The sequence below is a fragment of the Xyrauchen texanus genome, chromosome 40, assembly GCF_025860055.1.
Source record: "Xyrauchen texanus isolate HMW12.3.18 chromosome 40, RBS_HiC_50CHRs, whole genome shotgun sequence".
NCBI lineage: Eukaryota > Metazoa > Chordata > Actinopteri > Cypriniformes > Catostomidae > Xyrauchen > Xyrauchen texanus.
The window spans coordinates 22,298,273-22,314,552 of record NC_068315.1 but is presented as its reverse complement, the minus strand read 5'-3'; the positions used below and the strand labels follow the sequence as shown (position 1 = coordinate 22,314,552).

General features: G+C 40.2%; 1 pseudogene; it reads left to right on the top strand.

Moving 5' to 3' along the window:
• The window catches only part of LOC127633193 (dynein axonemal heavy chain 9-like), a 184,909-nt pseudogene that overhangs the window by 14,345 nt on the left and 154,284 nt on the right, over positions 1–16,280 (top strand).

Genomic DNA, 16,280 nt, shown 5'->3' with positions numbered 1-16,280 from the left:
TTTTGTCAGATAAAAAGATTGGGTAGTAGACCAGAAGATCTTAATAGGAATTTGAATGGTATGAAGAAACATTTTTATTGCAGAGGCTATTATGCCAAACAATTTGAAACTGCAGAAGAAAAATTTAAAACAATCCCATTTAGACCTATTCAAGAAACAAGAGAAATGCCAAAAATAGTTCTCGGTTGTATTTACCACAAAATATAATAAATGTTTAAAGCAAATCAAGATCATCATAAATAAACTTTGGCATGTTTTACAATCGGCCGCAAAACTTTGTGTTTTTCAGCACCCTCCACATACAGTGTCAAAAGAGGATGTAATTTGGGACTACTTGGTTAAGTCTGACTTGATCCCTTCTCCACCTGTGAAATTACAAGGCATGTTGACACTTATCCCTGAAGGTAACATTGTGGTCATTGTGGTGCACGTAACCAATGTGACTACACATAACGTTGTACATCATTCAAACATCCTCACACTGGAAAATCTATTCAGATAAAAGGTATAATAAGCTGCAAAACAAAAGCTTTGATTTACTCAATAATGTGTCATTGCAGTAAATTATACGTGGGAAAACAAGCAGGGAATTAAAAACATGAATTGCAGAACATCACAGCACTATAAGATTTTAAAATATAATTACTCATTAGCAGCAATTTTAAGTAATGTTTCTTGTGACATACAAATCAACCTGTTCTCTCAATTGGTTGATCAGCCTTATATCTCAATAAACTTAATTGGTTGAGACAGGCTCGTTAGCTAATTAATAAATTCCCATTGTGATGTCACTGTTTTCGCTTGTGTGTAATGACTGACTATATATACTGCTCTCCATTGTGAGGAAATTGTAAGTTGATAAAAGCTTGTGAGAGAGTGGGAAGTTATATATTCTAACTTGTACTGCCAAACTTAATGTGTGTGTTTGCTCAAGTGTCTCTCTATAAGGCTAACTTTTATTTTAACATGGTTGGCAGTATTGTACAATGCAGGCCATTGCTTTAAATCATAATTTTGCTAATTTGTGGTTAGTAAAACACTGCAGCACTCATTATCACTTGTTTGTTTGACTGAAAAAGAGAACATTGATATTTTGTTGCCAAAGTATGTTTGTCATAAATTTTGACATTATTATTCATAAAGGACAACTTGGCTGTTCTTTTATTATTTAATTTTGTTTCACGAACGAAGCAAGTTAACACTAAAGAGAGCAAAATGGGTTACAACACCACATTTTGAGGGTTCAGTGGAGTACAACACCAAATATTTTTGTGTAAAAATAATTAAAATGTGAATAACTTTTTAATATGCTGGGGAAAATAATTCTATGCATTTTTAAGCAGCCTCTGAACATTTTAAAAATTATTTTCTACAACTTTTTGTATATATATACATTTATTTATTTTAACATTGATAAAACCATATATATATATATATATATATATATATATATATATATATATATATATAGGTTTTAACATTGATAAAACCAATTATATGAAATCAATGTATAAACATTCTTTTTAAATTATTGAAATTAATAATAATTTTGTTTTGCTTTTTGCACGCTTGTTCGGCCTTGCACTAATGCTTTTATTAAAAACAAGTAAAAAACAAATAACACAAATAACTTTACATGTCATAGAAGTGGTGTACCAGGTGAAGGGAACAAGGATTTATTTCAGGCAATTAACAATTAAAATATATTTTCAAAAAATTTTGAGAAATAAAGTCAAGCCATTTCATAGCATTAAAGGTTAGGTTATATTTTTCTAGCTATTTTAAAGATTTTTCGTGACTAAAAATGTATGGTACATGTTTGTCAACATATTTTGATATTGACCCAGATGTTGTCAGAAATAACCTATTTTGTAAAACACAAAGCTTTCTTTAGAGAAGGGGGTGCTAGATGGCTCACAAAATGAAATCCTCCATTGATCTGCATTCAAACCATTGAAAATGTTTTACATCTCATGTAATTTTTTTCACTCTGGAGAGAAAATTTGAATTATAACTGATAGTTGCAAGGCTTCATACTTTTTAAATCCGCAACAGCAGTATCTATAAAATATATATTTTTAAATCCTCCAGTAACACTTGACTGTGATTGGCCCATTCTGAAAAGTGCTCCCAAAAGTAACAGGTGCCAAGTGACAGCGCCGTCTACGCGCAGCTTGCTTCAGCAGTCGTATACAGTAGTGGTCTGTCATTGTGTTTTTCCAACAATAACTAAATACATTTATTAAATGATTTAAGCAACATATTTTAAGATTTTCTATATTTCAAGAACTTTTTAAATACCTCTTGATTTTCAAGGGTTTTCCAGGACTTAAATTTGAAAATGCCAAATTCAAGAACTTCAAGCACTTCAACCTTGAACGAACCCATGCCATTGTAACATAAAAGTCAAATCAAATATTTATTTTGTATAATTTTTTTATTTGTGGTTTTCCAAGTACACATCTGTAATATCTGGAATGTCTTAAAAACATAAATAACCAACACTCCTGGAAACATAATAAACATTAAAAAGAAAAAGAGATTTTTTAGATTTTTATAGCTTGGTATTATTTACTGTGACAGGGCGGAGGGCAGGCTGGGTAGTGATTATACACACCCGGTCCTATAACAGGCTAATTAAATCTCTGAGAGGGATAAAGGCAGACTGCGGATGGTGGTGCAACAGAGAGAGAGATCGTTTACGGTCAGCTGACAGTCATGTGTGTGTTTGTGTCATTTGTTTAAGTTTCTCATTAAAACTATTATTTATATTGTCAACCCAGTTCTCACCTCCTCCTTTCCCTTATATTTCTTTACATTTACATTTTAACAACTTAGTCCCACTTTCGTCATATGAGGTCATACATTTTTAGGAAAACTATTTGCTATTCAAAAATTGTTTATTAGGGGCTTCTAGATTCATATCAAATAGGAAATGGAAAAGGCACACAGCAGTCACGCTTGCCTCTCAGGAGGATAAAAGATTTTTCCAGGTCCAGTGAAGGATGTTCATGATTCAGGAACATTTCCTGTTTGTGTAAATATCATAAAACATAGTGCCTTGCAAACTAATGCAAATTATTAAGTGGTAAAGGCTTGTCAAATAGCCTTTTTTAAACAAATAAAACACTGTAATTGTTTAAATTGGTCAGTCAGTAAATCCACCTGTTCTTGAGTATCAAATTCTGGTGACACAATGTTAAACTTGAGGTAAAAAAAAAAAAGCAGTGGACCATCTCCCAAAATCAAGCAATTTGCTCAAGCCGAACCCTCAGACGTAACCCACTGTGTCATAACGGCTTTATCCATGGCTAAATATTTGAATTTAATGCAGTCTATTTTTATACAGCACATATTGCGTGGAATTTTACATTCATTTATGTGTGTGTGTTTATGTTTGTTTGCTAAAGTGGCTTTTTCTCTACTCAAATGCAGATGTTACATCACCCTGACACAGTCACTTCATCTCGTCATGAGTGAAGCCCCAGCTGGTCCGGCTGTCATGGGGAAAACCGAGACCACCACGGACCTGGGCCGAGCCCTTGGCATCATGGACTTCCTTTTCAACAACTTTGAGCAGATGGAATACAAGGTGACAAGCACAGCTGTAGATGTGTTAAAAATATCACAGGGTGTTGAAATGAACTGACCTCGAGTGTACTACAGAAGCCACATTGATTTTCTTTTTGGGGGGGTATCTCTTTCCTTTTTTTTTGTCTTACATTTTGCCCCTGTTTACTTTATCAAGAAGAAAAAAAAAAACGGTGTCACATGTTGCAAATGGCAGTTATCACTGTAAAAAAAAAAATTCTTACTCTGTATCATGGACTAAAATTAAATGGTTCAAAAGGTTTTTTTTTTGTGTGTATGTGTGTGTATGCAGAATATAACTGTAAAGAGGAGTGAAATCCTTTTCAATTGTTCCAGAGTGATAACATTAATTTAAAATTCTGGTAACTAACTAATAACGGGTTAATTTTGTTCTAGTAAGTTTCTCATTTCCCGAAAAAAAATAGGCTTATCTTTTGTATAACATAAGAATGTACTTTGATTCTGAAGGAAACCGTTAGTTAAAAAAATAATTCTAATATGTGAGGAGGAGGGCGTGGCAGGGCGGTAACGATGGACGCCCTGCACTGAATCAGCCCAATAAGCCAGAAAGATTTTTTTTGTTCTTTTTCCTCTCTCTCTCTTTCCCCATCAGCCCAATCACCCGAGAGAGGGATAAAGAGGAGCCGAGTATACCATTTCAAGATAGAGGGAGAGACGCACGCAGCCGCTGTGTGTGTGTGTGTGTGTGTGTGTGTGTGTGTGTGTGTGTGTGTGTGCGTGTGCACATCAGTGTTTGTTTTGTGTTTTGTTGTAATTAAAGTCTTTTTGGTTGATAACCCGGTTCCTGCTTCCTCCTTTCACGATGAACAAGAGGCTTGTCTGCCACATAACAATAATCATTCGAGCCACAAAAGTCAAGTCAAGTCAAGTGGTTTTTATTGTCGTTTCAACCATATACAGTTAGTACAGTACACAGCAAAACGAGACAACGTTCCTCCAGGACCATGGTGCTACATAAAAACAACAAAGGACCAACACAGGACCACATGAGACAACACAACGAAATAAAATACCTATATAAAAAAAAAAAAAAACCTACATATACCTATATAAAGTGCACGTGCAAACATGTGCAAAAAGTACAGGACAGTACAACAAATTTCTGACAATGAACAGGACAATAGACAATGCAGCGCCGACCAGTACTCAGTAGTGCAAAAAGATGACAGTTTCTAAAAATGTAAACATAACATACTATGAGATAATGTTCTATGCACATAGCAGTTATTGAGGTAGCAGACAGTTATAAAGTGACAGTAATTAAAGTGCAACTCAGGACACGTGTGTGTCAAACCAGTCTCTGAGTATTGAGGAGTCTGATGGCTTGGGGAAGAAGCTGTTACACAGTCTGGCCGTGAGGGCCCAAATGCTTCGGTACCTCTTGCCAGACGGGAGGAGGGTAAAGAGTTTGTGTGAGGGTGTGTGGGGTCGTCCACAATGCTGGTTGCTTTGTGGATACAGTGTTTTTTGTAAATGTCTTTGATGGAGGGAAGAGAGACCCCAATGATCTTCTCAGCTGTCCTCACTATCCTCTGCAGGGCTTTGCGGTCCGAAACGGTGCAAGTCCCAAACCAGGCAGTGATGCAGCTGCTCAGGATGCTCTCAATAGTCCCTCTATAGAATGTAGTGAGGATGGGGGTTGGGAGATGTGCTTTCCTCAGCCTTTGAAGAAAGTAGAGACGCTGCTGGGCTTTCTTGGTGATAGAGCTGGTGTTGAGGGACCAGGTGAGGCTCTCCACCAAGTGAACACCAAGGAATTTGGTTCTTTTGACGATCTCCACAGAGGAGCCGTCGATGTTCAGCAGAGTGTGTTCACCTTGTGCTCTCCTGAAGTCAACAACCATCTCTTTTGTTTTGTCGACATTCAGGGACAGGTTGTTGGCTCTACAGCAGTTCGTCAGCCGCTGCACCTCCTCTCTGTATGCTGACTCGTCGTTCTTGCTGATGAGACCCACCACGTTCGTGTCATCGGCGAACTTGATGATGTGATTCGAGCTGTGCATTGCTGCACAGTCGTGAGTCAGCAGAGTGAACAGCAGTGGACTGAGCACACAGCCCTGGGGGGCCCAAGTGCTCAGTGTGGTGGTGGTGGAGATGCTGTTCCCAATCCGGACTGACTGAGGTCTCCCAGTCAGGAAGTCCAGGATCCAGTTGCAGAGGGAGGTGTCCAGGCCCAGCAGGTTCAGCTTTCCAATCAGGTGCTGGGGAATGATTGTGTTGAATGCTGAGCTGAAATCTATGAACAGCATTCGAACGTATGAGTCCTTATTGTCTAGGTGGGTGAGGGCCAGATGGAGGGTTGTGGTGATGGCATCGTCCGTTGAACTGTTTGAACGATACACAAACTGCAGTGGGTCTAGTGAGGGGGGCAGCTGGGTCTTAATCTGCCTCATGACGAGCCTCTCGAAGCACTTCATGATGATGGGTGTAAGTGTGACGGGACGGTAGTCGTTGAGGCAGGACACTGAAGACTTCTTTGGCATGGGGATGATGGTGGTGGCCTTGAAGCACGTTGGAACGACGGCGCTGCTCAGAGAGATGTTGAAGATGTCGGTAAGAACATCTGCTAGCTGGTCTGCACATCCTCTGAGCACTCTGCCAGGAATGTTGTCTGGTCGGGCAGCCTTCCGTGGGTTGACTCTACATAGAGTTTTCCTCACATCTGCCGTGGTAAGACAGAGCACCTGGTCGTTGGGAGGAGGGGTGGACTTCCTCGCCACCACGTCGTTCTGCACTTCAAACCGAGCGTAGAAGTCGTTCAGCGCATCTGGAAGGGAGGCATCTTTGTCACAGGCAACTGATGTTGTCCTGTAGTTGGTGATGGCCTGGATGCCCTGCCACATGCGCCGCGTGTCACCGCTGTCCTGGAAGTGACTGTGGATTCTCTGGGCGTGTGCACGCTTTGCCTCTCTGATTGCCCGTGACAGTTTGGCCCTAGCTGTTCTTAGGGCTGCCTTATCGCCTGCTCTGAAGGCGGAGTCTCGGGACCTCAGCAGCGTGCGCACCTCCGCAGTCCTCCACAGCTTCTGGTTGGAGCGTGTGGTGATGGTCTTGGAGAAAGTGACATCATCAATGCACTTGCTGATGTAGCTGGTCACTGATGCTGTGTATTCCTCCAAGTTGGTAGAATCGCCATATGTTGCAGCCTCCCTGAACATGTGCCAGTCAGTACACTCAAAACAGTCCTGAAGAGCAGAGATGGCTCCTGCTGGCCAGGTTTTCACCTGCTTCTGAAGTGGTTTTGTGCTTCTGACGAGTGGTCTGTATGCTGGAATTAACATAACAGAGATGTGGTCTGAGTAGCCGAGGTGGGGGCGGGGCTCCGCCGGCACGCGCCTGGGATGTTTGTGTAAACAAGATCAAGCGCGTTCGCCCCTCTCGTTGCAAAGTCCACATACTGATGGAATTTAGGGAGCACTGTCTTGAGATTTGCATGGTTGAAATCTCCGGCGACAATAAACAGTCCGTCGGGGTGAGTGTTCTGCAGTTCGCTCATAGCCCCATACAGTTCACAGAGCGCTTCCTTAGCGTTAGCTGGGGGGAATGTAAACTCCGGTTATGCAAACAGTGCTGAATTCCCGTGGTAGATAAAAAGGTCTGCATCTAACAGTCACAAGCTCCAACAGCGATGAACAGTAACTAGAGACTAGCATAGAGTTCTTGCACCATTCCGTGTTGATGTAAACACACAAGCCACCACCGCGAGTCTTACCGCAGAGAGCTGTATTTCTGTCGGCACGAAACGAGGCGAGCCCGTCTAGCTGAATGGCGGCATCCGAACTCTGTCGCTGAGCCACGTCTCCGTGAAAACAAAGACGCAGCAGTCTCTAAACTCACGCTGCGTAGCCTGCTGGAGTCGGATATAGTCCAGTTTATTGTCCAGGGAGCAAACATTTGAGAGCAGGATAGACGGGAGAGCCGGCCGGCTAGGGTTTGTTTTTAGAGTAGCATGGACCCCGCCCTCTTTCCGCTCGCTCTCACACACCGCTACGACGCCCTCTCCCCCGGCCACCGGCATCAGGCGACGCCGAGGGCTGGAGGCCTGGTCTCCGCAGCAAGCCGAGTACGCATAGCGCCTCCTGCAGGTCATCATGCAGCTTGGTTTTTGCATGAGTCTTATATTTCAGTAGTGTCTGGCGATGGTAGACACGAACACCGGTTGCTCCGATGTCCATGTGTTGCAAAAGTCGGGCTTTTTTAACAAAAATAGCACCATTGTGGATCCGGAGTGGCCTCTGCGTGCTACCGCGCCGCCATCTTGGATCAAAAAAAGGTGACGTTTAGTCCAAAGGTGCCTATGAAGTGTGTGTGTGTGTGTGTGTGCGTGCATGATTTTAGGTGGCCAAATGAATTTTTTAAATATTTTTTGTGAAATATTTAATAGTAAGAATACATTTATTTAAAATACATTGTTATATACAGTAGGTTACTCTATACTTTTTTTTTCATTTCATATTATTATTTTTGCTTATTTTGGGTGAGGCAAGTCCCTTATTTTGAGTATGTATTATATATTTGTATTTCCAGGTGCCTTATTTATTTTGTGAGATCTGGAAACACTGCAACTGGAACATCACCTATCCTTTGCACAGAGTACTGCCAATTTATAAAGAACGTTATTAACCATTCTTTTATTAAATTGTAACTGGTTACCCTTTGGAAAGGATTCTGTGGGAAGCCGGAACCAGAACAAATAAATAAGTAATGTTTCTGCTCAGAATGAACCAAAATGAAAACTTTTGGTCTTTAGTCCCTGCTCAGTATTTTTGTTTTGTTTTCTAGTACAAAAAAAAGATAACAATTACAATTTTCCAATGGGGTAAGATTTGCTTGCTTTAAGCATACTCCCCACAACATTTTGTTGGATTTATCTGACTACAATACAAAATATCTTACATCATTTTTCTTTTCAAGTACATTCATCTTGTTTAAAGAATGTTTCAATTTTTTAATTTGAAACAAGACAGAAATAAGAAAAAAAAAATGTGCAGTGTGGTGTGCGCTGTTCGTTATCATTCCCATTCGTATCAATGATAGGTACAAGAGGCCCCAAAGGTATGCAACCTGCATGCTGCAATATTTGCTCATGTTTTTTTGTTTCTTTTAGTTACCTGAGTTTACTAATCTTTAGTATTAGTCAACTGGGGGTGTGTTACAGAAAGGTCCTAACTTCAGAATCCTATATTATCTGATTGGGAACAGTGGCTATTTCAGTTAGGATCTCATTTAGGACAAAAGCTATTACAGAATAGCATTTCCTAAATGCATTATCCTATCTTAAACACAGTAAGGATCTGCTTCTGTAATATGAATTTGTGAAAAATAATAATTTATCTAATCTGATCTTAATTTAAGATGATCTTAATTTAAAATAGGACGTTTTCTGTATTACGTCCACTGAGCTATAAGCACATCTGCTATAAAATTTTGAAATATTTGCGATTTGCTTGCAAAACAATTATTTAGTCAGAATACATGGTTTATTTTTAACTGGACATCAATGGAGAAAAATGCTTGTTGGCAAGCTCAATGAAGCTCAATTAACAGCATTTATGTAATAATGTTGATTATCACAAAAAATTATTTTGACTCTTCCTTCGTTTATTTAAAATAATAAAAAGCTGTTATAGTAAGGGACCTACAATGAAAGTGAATGTGGCAAGACAATGAATGTTAATTTCACACTTTCAAAAAGTTAAGATGTAAACATAATACAAGTTAACATCATAAAAATGGCTTACTATCCTTATCAGTGTAAAGTTAAATCCAATACTGGGATTACAGGGTTTCGTTGTCATGGAAACAAAGTTGTAAATTTGGATAGAACTTTACACAGACAAGATTGGTAATTGGTATTGGAAGATTTTCACACTATAATCGCTTGGATCCAGTGTTCAGCTGTGGGGGGGTGGCAGTGAGATGTTCCTGCCCACTGTTCCACCACCAGGATATGTTCCGGGATCAATGGGGCGAAACATCCATGATGGCTCCCGGTTGATGACCCTGTAGCTGGACAAATGAAGGCACCTGCGGAGGTGTGGCAGGCAGTAATTCCAAGCAGGTTTAGACTTCTACCTGTGCATCTGATTGTTAATATGTATAATGTTTATGTCTTGTGGCTATACTTTTGAAACCGTGTGTGTGTTAGCATTTATGGACTTGACCCATTCACTTCCAATGTAAGCGCTTTACTTGTACCACAATTTATTCTTTTTTTAAATAAATGATCAATGAATCGATTTTTTTATTAATAATATTTTTTTTTAACAGCATTAAGCCACAAATGCTGTTAATTGAACTTAACTTGTATTAAATTTAGAATATTCCTTGATAGTTTCGTTACGACATCTATCAGCAGATGCAACCTTTCTCAAGCGAACCAGCTCAACCTTGACCATTTGTTTCTTCTGCTGGCAATCCAAGTTTTATTTTCGACTTCTGTCATGTTCTGATCCATGTCCATCTCTTCTACCTATTATTTCTTAGTCCCTTTCCTGATCTTCCCTGTCTTTAAAATGGAGAAAAGGCCACAAAAAGTTGCAAAAGGGCCAAAAATAATATAGCTAAACAGCCAGGAACTAATTATCAAGTTCACTGAGTTCACAGCAAGCTCTCGGCTTCCTGTGATGAGTCTTTATCTCTTTGTCTCAATTCATGCATCCCTATACACTTTTTGTACCTCATCTGACTCTGTCCATCACCTTATGAGCTATTTATTAAGTTGCACAGATATGTCTTCTCCCACCATAGGGACCAGCAGATTAGTAAGGCTCTGATGGCCAGGTTTATTTACCTCTGAAGCTATGTCAACTGTCCCCTCATTATGCAAGCCTCATCACTGCTTGCAGCCATATTTGCCAGCAGAGAAAAAAGCCTTATAATGTGGCGGCCAATAGAGATGCGGTGTTAATCTCCTCATCCGGCTTGTACCTGCCTGCTGAGACAGCTGCATCATTAATGGCCATGGCTTCCCACTGGTGGGGGGGGGATTCTTTACACTGGGTTTAGGATCACAGACACCCACAATCAATTCCCAGGTCAGCTCTCATCTGTGTCAGAGCAAACTCTCCTCCATGGAAGGCTCCACTTGTCTCCAGTCCACTGAAAACAGGGTGTGCTGGTTACTCAGCTGGGAAAGTGAACAGAGCGTGATTAGAATATTAATGTGGGGTTGGAAATGCTATTCATCCACTCAGAAAACGCCTGTTTAGCATTTGTTGCTCTTTATAAGCTTTAATCTCAGTGAACCAGGGAACATGTTTCCAGAAAACAAAATCTGTAATGCATAATTTTGCATGGCATTCTGGTTTTGTTTCTTGGGCTTGATGCGCTCTAATGGTGTGCTCGTCAGGGTTGAGAAAAAATCTGATCTGAAATTCTGATCTGCAACTCTTTCAATTCATGACAGTTACAATGACAGGAAGTCATTATTACTTATTAGCAATTCATAGAAATTCAACAATCACACAAAGGTTTTGCACTAATTTCAGAACTTTCAAAACAGTTAACACATCCAGCAAACTTTTTTGACATTTTGACATGAACAAAAGAGAATGTCCACCACATGATTTCAGATAACTTTTAGAAAATATATATTTATTTTCAAAATCTCAAAATTTTGTAAATTAGGGCACTTTAGGAAATAAAGTGTTCCTCAACCATGTTCCATATATGCTAATTTATTAAATATAATGAAATGTATATTTGAATTAAAAATGCAATTTAATTTATGGCATTTCAAAACATAAATATCATCGGTAAAACTTTAAGTTGAAAATGTTTAATTTGTTAATATGAGTAAAAATCATTAGTTAACATAGCTACATATTTAACAGTTTACTAACACATGTATTTTTTTTAACATTTAATGTTATATAACATTAGTTATTGCATTATGGGCTTACAGTAAATAATAGCATTTTGAAAACATTTACCAAGATTAATAAAAAAAAATAAATAATAGTTCATAATTAGTTAATGATATGTAATGCATTAACTAATGTTAACAAATAGAACCTTCCTGTAAAGTGTTGCCATATCATCTAATGCAGGGGTCAGCAACCTATGGAACGTGTGCCAGCATTGGCACGTGAAGGGGTAATCACTGACTTGCCAGCAACAGAGAGAGAGGAGTAGATTATTTTATTTATATGAAACTCCACATCTGCATTTCAATCTACATCTTGCTGTAATCCTTCCTCATGATCATGCAGCATGTTTTCATGAGCTGAATGGGAGACTAAACAAAAAGTTAAAATGTGACTAGACTGCAGTATACCCAAAAGACTTGCAAGCCATTCACGCCACACGAGCCGGCAGAACTTCATTTTCGGTTAATCGTTCAAGTAAACGTGTTTAGCCTCCCATTCAGCTGAAGAACACACGCTGCGTGATCGCGAAGGTTTACATCAAAATGTAGATTGGAATGCAGGTGTGAAAAACATCATAGAAATAAAATAGCCAGCTATTGACCGGGAATATTAAAAAATGGCACTCCATGTCGAAAAGGTTGCCGACCCCTTGTCTAATGTTTCTTGAACTATGCCTTTGTGTAAGTATGTTTAAGGGTAATTTATATGATTAATTATATGGATTTAATTAAATTTTATTCCATCGTAACTTTACTTCCCTAAATTCAAATTTGAATTACAATCCCATTCGTTACTTCAATTCAAATTCAATTTTAAATGGCACACAACCCTGGTACTCTATCTCTCACCCTCTCTTTCCCTCTCTTTCGTTTCTCACCGGTTCTCTTGCTCAATCCATCTCTCAGTCTTGTGGCAACGTCTACAATGGCCTGGCACAAACAGGAGCCTGGGGCTGCTTTGATGAGTTTAACAGGATATCAGTGGAGGTGCTTTCTGTGGTGGCTGTGCAGGGTAGTGAGTTATCAGCTCTGAGGAGCATCATGACACATTTATGTATAACCAGTTTTAAGTTGCAGACCAGATTTATATGCTGAATTTCACAGTCGATCAAACTCAAAGCTTAGAATTCTTGAAAGAGGACTGTATAAAGTTTTAGGCTATAAATAAAGATGTTATGCAGCAGTAGAACACTAAGGGAGGAAATAGTGTAGAAAATTCTGCCTTTATGATTCACTCAACAATTACATCAGCTGCTGATGTGCTGCATTATCTCATAATGTTCTGGCATCTGGTATTTGCTGTTGAGCTTTCATGCATTTCGATTCACACAGGGTTCGCAGGAAAGCAGTATTTAAATCGAGCACCAAAGAAGACAATACACGCTGCACACGAGTGAATCTTTTTCACAACGCCTGCAGACGTAATTTACTCACAATGGCGATAAGTTTGATGATTATGGCCATGGTTAGAAAAGAGTTTGAGGTAAAGTTGCTCATTTATCTAGAGGCACATTTTACTGCAGTACAATGTTACTGGTTTTAAAGGGAAAGTTCACCCTTAAATGTAATATCTGCCATATTACTCACCCTCATGTCGTCCCAACCCCGTATTACTTTTTATTTATTTTAAATTTTTTATTTTAAATTTAAAACACAAAAGTTGCATTTTGGAAGCATATCCTGGCCAATCTTTTTCATGCAATTGTGTGATGACCAGACCCATTTGAAATAATTTTTCACTGAAAATCTTCCCAACTAGTGATCTTTTAACCTTTGTGACTGGATCATTGACATGAATGGAGTGGAGAATTAATCATTCAGACTACGTTTGTGGACTGGATCAGCTGATTCAAAGAAAATATCAAACTCAAATGAACTGTTCCCTGACAAATTGGACGTCGCTATTTCTGAATGCAAAAAGGGAAGCTACAGTAGGGTGGAGGTCAAGAATTTAAAAGAATAGAAGGCCTAAGTACATTTTTGGTCTCGTTTGATTTAAAAAGAAATGGAATAAAGCACACAATAGTCATATCGACCCCTTTTATGATACTTAAATGGTGCCACAGTCCTTATTCACTTTCATTTTATGGAAAAGAGTGGTCAGGATGTTCTTCAAAAATCAAGTCATACAGGTTTGGCGCGATATACTGTAATGGTGAGTAAAAAATAACAGAATTTCTTCAATGGCTCATCCATGAAAATACATACTCACTCCCTTGAAAGAGAAAACAACTTTTCAAAGATGTCAGGACACTGATTAGGTATTTCTGCCCTGTGATAAAAATGTATAACCTTTCCTTTTGTAGTGTTTTCAGAGAGCAGATGTCATGAAGATCTATTTACAGTGAATTGGAACATCAGAGTAATGATACCGAGGCGTTTGTCGGGCGCTCTTATAAGCTGTCTGACAGGAAGTGCCAGCTGTTTAACAGTGGAGAGTTTGATTATCCATTTTAAGTAGGAGAATATTTGGTGAGGATACACTACATTGGACTTTTATACTCACAAAGACAGAAGGAATACATTTCTATTCAAAATTAGAAATGCTCTGACTTTTACCTCATCACAGCTCACCATGGGAGGGGAAAAAGATTTGCTGTAATACGAAGCACTTTGTTCCCTTTACAAAAGGCTTCACTACGATGTTGCGCTGCTAAGCGCTACGGGGAACAGCTTTAGCTGTGAGCCGAGCTGAATAAATGTGTGGAACACGTCAATGAACATTGACCGGAATTTATAGCCTCGGCTGATGTAATCATTAGATGCACCTGAGGCCAGGCTATAAATGGATAGGTCACCAGGTGTCGTCAGAAACTCTTTTTTCAGAGCGATTCTGTTTCTGTGTGTTTCACACACCCTGTCAAAACTTAATTTCCTCTGTTAGGAGATAGATTCAGTTAGGCAGTGTGCAGTGAACGTTGTTCTATTTTTCTGTTCTGTTTAGAAAATATTATTTATATATATATTTCTAAAAAAAAAAAAAGAAAGAGAGAATGACTGAAAGCAAACTGTGTGTGTTCCCCTCTTCTTGCTCTATAGCTGAAGACGGCACACATCAGTTTTTGCAGTTTGTTTGGGGGTAGAGCACGCTGCTCTCGCGTTGCAGCAGGGCGTGCTCGCCTCGCTTGCTTCCGGTAGTCAGCACTCACGAAAAGATCGTTCGTGGGGCTCGTGCATGGATTTGGCTGAGGAGCAAGAGACGGGTTGATCCCTTTTTCTCACTCTCTCTCCCCAAGCCCAGCTGGTCCTTCACATGATCTCAAAGCGCGTTCCGACGCTTCTTCGGATCATGAGGTGGATCGCTATTCTCTTCCCGCCTCCGAGCTTTCCGTCCGCGATAAAAAATCTACGGAGGAATTGCTCGATGTTGTTACTCGTGCGGTTGCCAGATTGGACTGGCCACGTGAAAAAGAGACCCCCAAACGCTCCAATTAGGGGATAGATTTTATCTTCCAGTCTAAGAAAGGGAACGCCTCATGGGTCCCTTCCCTTTCTTTGATAACCTCCTTGAAGAGCTTTTTCGCTCATGGAGAACCCCTAAAATAATAATAAAAAAAAAATATATATATATATATATATATATATATATATATATATATATATATTTTCTTCCCGTGTTCACATACCCTCGACGTCATTATATTCGACTATCGTGGGTGCTGAGGCACGGGGGTATTCAGTGATGCCGCCGGTCGAAGAGACGCTTACGGGCTATCTCTCGCCAGGCTCGACATCGTCACTTAAGAAGCCCTCTTTCCCCTCAAAGCCTTGTAGGACAACCTCCACTTTAGTGGGAAGGGCTTATCAAGCAGCAGGTCAGGCTGGTGCTGCTCTGCACACTATGCTGTTTTTCAGGCATACCAGGCTGACCTCCTGGACGACCTGAGTGTGGGTTCTGCGCTTGACGAGCAAGCCTCAGACCCACCTCGGTCCTGACTGAAGGGAGGCTCAAAAGCAAAGCGTGGCGAGTCGTGCTCCTCCTCCCAGGGATTGGGGACGGTCTCGCCACCCTTGCCAGCCCTCAGGACTATAAATTCTAGTAAGAGAAAACCCTGACGGTCTTGCGCCTAGATTAGGGGTAGCTCCCTCGGGACGGGCGCGTGCTTCACTTCACCCCTCCCGGTACCCCCTCGAAGCCCCTCCATTCCCGCCACCTCTTGGTGTTTCGGGTTGCAGAGGCTTCCGTCAAAATTGGGTGTTTTCGCTGTTCCTGCATTTTATTCAGGACGCGAAACACCCGACAACCCCTCAACAGGAAGTGTTAAAATATAATACCCATCTCAGAGATCCTGGCAGTGTGGAAACTTCTGCCGGATATATCCTTTTCTGTGGGTCTTATAAGGGCGTCAGGATTTAATTCTCTCGCCGCTTTTCCGTGTTTCAACGGCGTGTTCTCACTACCGTAAACCGGATTTCTTTTTTTGTAAAAAAAAAAAAACTCTCAATCTCCTGGTTAAAGGGGCCATGGTATGTGTTCCCTTTCCAGAGAGAGAGTTAGGTTATTACACTAAATACTTCCCGTTTCCCATGGAGGGTGAGGGGTGGTGTCTGGCTTAGATCTTAAGCTTGAACTACCCGTGGGTGTTCAAGTCCAAGATGATGCCTGTCAAGACGGTCGTGTCTCAAGCCCTACAACTCGTTTGGCTGGTCACCATCGATCTTATGACGCACTTCTATACTTCATTTAGAAGTTCTGCCACAACATGGAACATTCCTGAGGTTCGCTTCCAGGGGCGAAGTCTTCCAGGGTCAGGTTCTTTCACTCGGCCTAGCCCTTTTTACCCGCACATTCACAATG